The sequence below is a fragment of the Miniopterus natalensis genome, chromosome 1, assembly GCF_054644295.1.
Source record: "Miniopterus natalensis isolate mMinNat1 chromosome 1, mMinNat1.hap1, whole genome shotgun sequence".
NCBI lineage: Eukaryota > Metazoa > Chordata > Mammalia > Chiroptera > Miniopteridae > Miniopterus > Miniopterus natalensis.
In genome coordinates, this window is record NC_142081.1 from 26,659,186 (window position 1) to 26,665,965 (window position 6,780).

Genomic DNA, 6,780 nt, shown 5'->3' on the forward strand with positions numbered 1-6,780 from the left:
TTTGATTGAATTGTATGGAATCACAAAACATCTATATTATGGAATCCCTATTGTGGTATAAAATGGTGGCTTATCAAAAAGAACTCATCAACACCATCTTTTGTGGCAGTTAACCTCCATGGAATTCCTACTCTCTGTAGGGCATAGTGCTGGATTCTGTGGGTGAAGAAGAGATAAAGACAAAGTATCTATCTACCTTTTGGGGAGTCTTAGGAGGAGGAGAGGATACCTCTAAGAGACATCATCTAAAAGTAGAGGCCAAGCTGGCAAATATAAGGTATAGATGTAATATTGAGTAATATTATATATGTGGCAAATATTATTTTCCTTTTTTTTAAAAAAAAAAATATCTTTATTTCAGAGAGAGGAAAGGAAGGGAGAGAGAGAGATAGAAACATCAATGATGAGAGAGTCACTGATCGGCTGCCTCCTGCACGCCCCCAGCTGGGGATTGAGCTCGCAACCCGGGCATGTGCCCTGACCGGGAATCGAACCCCGAACACCTGGATCCTAGGTCGACGCTCAATCGCTGAGCCACGCCTGGCTGGCCTATTTTCCTATTTTTAAAACTTGACATAGCCCGGCCGGGCGTGGCTCAGCGGTTGAGCGATGACCTAGGATCCAGGCAGTCAGGGTTCAATTCCCGGTCGGGGCACATGCCCGGATTGCGGGCGGCAGCCGATCAATGACTCTCTCGTCATTGATGTTTCTATCTCTCTCTCCCTCTCCTTTCCTTTCTCTGAAATCAATAAAGATATATTTAAAATAAATAAATAAATAAATAAATAAATAAATAAATAAATAAATAAATAAATAAATAAATAAAACTTGACATAGCTGAATGGGAAGGTAGACTAATATTGGACATGTAACAAGAGGATATAATTTGTGAAATATCCATACTGTCAGTATGTCCTTCCACAGCCAGGCTTTTTCCTGAGAGGCTGTAATTGTAGACTTACTTCCAGATTCTGATTCTGCCTCCACTTTCCTCTCCTTATCAGAACCACATTTCTCTGAGATCCTAAGATTTCCTGTCTTCATCTATGTCACTTAATGAGCAGAAGATAACCCAAAGAGATATATTTGTTTCTTCATGCCCTTTAAACAGTTTTAGGACAATAATTTTAGTGATGTTCTCAAATGTGAATTCAGTTATGTCAATTCCAAATACTAACTGAGCATTTCCAAGCAATTTCGGGGGGCAATCTCCAAATTAACTTAAACCCTTTGTCTTTTGGGAAACCTTAAAAGCAGAGCATTGCAGTGGAAATTACACAAGATTTAGTGTGTCAGGTCTTGGTTTAAATCTCACCTTCACTCTGATCTGTGAGCTGTAAGTTACTAAATTCTCTGAGCCTCAGTTACTACTTTAGTGAAAATGAGAATGGTAAATAAAAAGGTTTATTATGAGAATGAAATTTAATATTATGCTATGTTCCTGGCTCACGTCAGATGTTTATATTTTAATGCATTTTGGATTTGGGTCAAATACAAAAAAGCTGATTTATATGCAACTAACGAAGCTTAAGTTTTAGAGACCTCTACCATAGGTTCTTTACCTCATTTTTAATTCATAATTTTGTATTGTTTTTTTAAAAAGAGGGAACTACCCAAATTATATACACTTCAGGGTCCCACAAGACCTGGATCTGCCCCTGGTTGGCTATGATACATATCTCTCCTAAGTATCTTCTACATCAAAACTCCTCATTAGGCAGTCTCACAAATACTTTTTCTAAAGCATGTACGTGTCACTTGTAAGTTCTGTATGATAGCTAGTGTAATATGACATTAAATTAGAACAGCTGTATCAGGTAAAACATAATGTATTTCACATTGATTGCCCTAGGAGTTCCCATGAAAAGTTTGGATGGAATAAGGGTGAGCCAACTCCACACAGTTAAAAGAAGAAACTAAGTGGACTAATTATTATTAGTCTGCTTTTTAGACTGCAGATGTGGCAGGTGAGAGCAAATAGTAGAGAACAAAAATGGCATTGATCACTAAAGCATGACCTCTTTAAATTTCATGTTGAGACATTTGTTTGGCAGAATTATGTTACAATTGTGAAACATTCAATAGGCAGGCAGTTTCTCAACTCACCTTTCTTTCTGCCTTTGCTCGAGAGTGACTGAAGTGGAAGAACACTTGCTATTCTGATGTACTCTCTGCTGTAGCCAATCAGCTCCTTTTATTTCCTAGCATTCCGATGGCCCTTTCTTCAATCTGGAATATGTTTGTCTTTTGATAATGTATACAGACTTTATGAGATTAAAACAAATAAAAAACCAGTATCAAAAGGGAATCACTGATTCACTACATTAATTCTGGGACAGAGGTAGGGAGGATGAAGCTATCATCGACCATCACAAGTAGAAAGGGAAGTTGAACACTGATTTTTCCTGCAGTAAAAAGTTAGGTCATCTGTTCATTAAGGAAGCATGGTAAGAAACTTTGAAAGAGTAATGACTTGAGGGTTGGAATAGCACCTGAGCAGTGGCAAAGGAAGCCAACCAAGCAAGAGTGAAAGGATTGCCAAGTAGTGCTAAAGGTCAAGGTGAGTTTGGGAACTGCACATTTGTTACGGCATGAATCAGCAGTTATACAATTTCTCCAGCAGTGCTTGGCAAACTAGAAGCAGTAGTAGAGAGAACAGATGGTGGTTTGACTCTGAGCTGCTTCTTGGCAGAATGGATAAGCAGAAGTTTAAGGGAGTAAGGGGGCTGAGAGTGCTGGTGAGAGTATCCATCAAAAAGGTTGCACATTGCATCCAGACTATGCAGGGAGAACATGAAGAAGGGGTTAGCTAAAGAGGGGAAATCAAGAAGGGGCTGAGTTTGAGAAGTTTGGGATGGAAGAACAGGTGGTTATGGTCAGTGAACATCCTAGAGAATAACTTGTGGAACCTCATCTGTTTAGATTAACTGTAGTAGCATTCATTTTTTTTTTTTTCTGCAGTAAACTTTCTGTCGCTTTCTGTCACTGCATAATCATCACGGAAATTCATGTGGTGCCTCAAAATAAGCCTTATAACAAGCTATACACAATGACCTCATCCAACATTATAGCATTTGATTTTAGTATCTGTTAAGAAAAAGCGTGATTGCTCTATAATTAGAGAACTCAGAGCAATAGCATTTTAATGTTAACTTTACCAGCAGAAAATCAGATTAGTCTAATTAAGCCAGGTCTCCAAGAGTAGAAGCAATTATTTTCATATTAAAGCAAGAGAAAGAAAGCGAGAGAGAGAAGCTTCCCTATCTTTGTCTCCCCAAGCTTTGGTTGTGGCACAAAATTACAGAATGAGGACCTTCTGGTCCTTTCTGACCCAGAGCCAGTTCAACCCTTGAGGAGATTATAAGAATTCCATTAACTAAAAGAAGGTGAGAAGTGCTGGCAAAATCGTAATAGCAAAACTTGTAGGCTTTTAAAGATTATCCACATTTCCCTGTGCTGTTTGTTATGACCATTTTGTCATCTGTTTCACCTTAATCCTTGCTATAGCTGTCCCAGGACAGGCTGCATCTACATTTGGAGAGAATCCAGGTAGTTAAGAAAATTGAGATAAATTTTGGTCCCCTTGAATTCTCTGTGTTATTGTTGAGGTCTTTTTGAAAGTAATGCATTCTCTCAATGTGTCCAGATACTTAGTATAATGGTCTTCAAACTGAGGTATGTGACCTTTTACAAAGACTTTTCAAGAAATGTGGAAACAAGGGTAGTTTTCAGGGAATCTTTTGCTGGATCCTCAATTTCCATAAGTACTTTTTGCTAAAATGGGTCTGCCTGAAAATGCCCCTTGGCCTCATTTCCCATCTCCCTTTTCCTAATCACACCTTTCCCACTTGTTAAAATGGAATACCTTTCAACCATCTGAAATCCTACCTTCAATAATTTATTTATCTTCCTTCAGTGATTTGCTTTGGGGGAGTGTGAAAACCTCTAGGGCATTAAACTAAGCACAATTCAGAGTGTTGATGTTGGAGTTAAACAGTGATTGTTAATAACTAAGCTACAGAATTTTTTGCAGGTCAGGTGGTTTCCAATTCTTTGCTTTCAACAAAATTGAAAGATGACCTGATCAAATTGCCAGCTTAAATTTATTAAAAATAAATTTTGATGATAACTTACTATATGTGTTTTGGCTTATAATTCAGAAGGAATTCAAAGATTTGAGTGACACTGCTATAACAAAACATCTTTCATTTCTATTTACTTATTTGTATCAAAAGTTTTCTCAGTGAGTATTGTATTTTAGTAAAGCAAAAACTATGAATAAAATTAATGCTGAAGCCTGTCTTATTTTATCAATAAGTAGTATTCTACAAGTATATAAACTAAATAGAGGGGGAAGGCTACCCATAAAATTAATAGAAGCATTTCCAAAATAATTAGTTTTACATAAAAATTATTTATAAAAATACGTTTTTGTCAGTTGTGTACTACTCATAATTATGATGCTAATGCAATTCTGAAGAAATTTTAACACTTAGAACCTTAAGGTCACTGAGAAAAAAATTAAATTTCAGTGTACATACACATTTTGTAGAGAAAAATGATAGACTGATGAAAAGAATGACTTTCCTCCTAGCCGGTTTAGCTCAGTGGTTAGAGTGCTAGTTCGGACTGAAGGGTCTGAGTTTCCATTTCCAGTCAAGGGCAGGTACCTAGGTTGCAGGCTCGCTCCCTGCCTGGTGGGGTGAGTGCGGGATGCAACCAATCAATGTGTCTCTCTCACACTGAGATTTCTCTCTTTTTCCCTTCCACTCTCTCTAAAAAAAATATCAATGGAAAAAATATCCTCAGGTGAGGATTAACAACAACAACAAAAAAGAATGACTTCCAAGCATAACAGACATTGCATTTGAATATAATTCTGTGGAGGAAATGGGATGAAAACACCAATTCAAGGAGAAAAAGAGAAAATGTAAAAAATTTGGCCGCTAAAGAGCTTGTTCATATAGTTAGATTTTATTGGATATGGGTTTTTAAAATTAAATTGTATACATTTTAAAGTAATATAAAAGATTTATTTGAAAACATCAATGTTACCGTAAGCTCGAAATTATGTTTTTTGTAACTACTTAAACTTACAATAATAAGAAATGTTAGATGTCAACCTATAACCATACGAAATGATGCCTAGTTTTTCAAAATTCTTTTAGAAACATACAAGCAAAAGAAAAAAAATGTCTCAAGGCCATTGCTCCAGGGCAGTGGTTCTCGCTGTGGTGTATTTAAGAATCCCCTTGGGAAACTTGTAAAAGCTATCGGGCTCATTCCCCAGAGAGCTCTACTCTATACATCTGGAGAATGTGCAGTTTTAATGAGCACTCCCTGGTTATTTTGATGTATGATCTGTGGACTGGCCTTTGAGAAATACTGCTTCAAGTTTTCTTCTCCGATCATAATGCATCAGCAGAAAGCTGCTTACTTGAATTGTTTTTTTCTGGGCCATCTGTGGAACTGCTTCCTCTGAGTCATATTTTGTGTCACACCTTTACCTTTCGCTTGGGATGCCCTAATAAAATTTTGTGAAAGCTTCCTGCATTTGTAAAGAAAATTATCCAAGACATCATTCCATCACCAGCTCCCCCAGCCACCACCGCTACTCACAGGTGACCATGCATCATATTTTTCTTTTAGAATTTGGTACTAAAGAAAGTGTTGCTTATCTGGGGAAACATTGGCTTTTTTTTTTAAAGGGCTAAATCAGTAAACTAATTTTGCTTTTCTTCTGGTTTACTAGGAGTATTAGAGATAATTTTGTGACTTTGGACATTTGAGTTCTAACTCCTGCTTATGACCTTCTAACATAGTTAATATTTTTCTTCATCCTGATTTTTTTAGTTTTTCTTTTTTATTATTTTAATAAATCACCTTAGATCTTTTTTAGAGAAGTATTAGAAAATGAGCAAAAATTATTCTTTGTATATATATTTTAAATATATGGGTACAAAGCATTTGCTAGTTCTATTCATCTTTGTGTGTGTGTGTGTATGTGTGTGTACACCTATAAAGGAAGTTTGCTTGTGGAAGTAGGCAATGGATTGATGGAGTTTAGTTATATTTTGGGTGTACAGTAAACCTTTCATTTTTCAGACCTCAATTTAATGGACTTCAGATTTAACGGTCAAAATTTCTGTTCCATATGTTATATGTGGAAATTAACATCCTATTAATTTAAAAATGTTTTTAACCAAGACTTGATATAATTAAATTAACAGGTTATTTTTTTTTGTTATTAATTCACTGTTATTTTTAACAAATTTTAGCAAATAGGCCATATGTTGGAAAAAACTTTGTAGCAATTTTGCTGGCAAATAAATATTACACATCTACAACTATAGTCTACATATGTAAATCCAAGAGTGACCGCTTGTGAACAATGTTCCGCCAATGATTAGCATGTGATCACATGCATCCTGCGTGGTTATTGTTGCTTGACTTTCTGCACCAGTTTTAAAATGCGGGCTGATGTTCTGACTTGCGCTAAGCTACGCCTCAGCCACGTGCATAGGGTTACTCCCAGTGACTGGTGAATGCACCCATGTACTAGCCCTATTCAGTATAAATTTAAAATTACACTGATACATATAGAAAACTTTTCTGTCTTGACATAGTCAGGCCCCTGTAGCTGCCTCTTGATACTGGCTGCCTCTTGAGATAATGTCTTCCCCTCGAGATACAGGCTGCCTCTTGTGAAAGTGTCTTTCTTCCAAGATACTGGCTGCAGCTCTCTATAGTGCCTGGTTGGGTCTGCCTGTGGTGATAGTA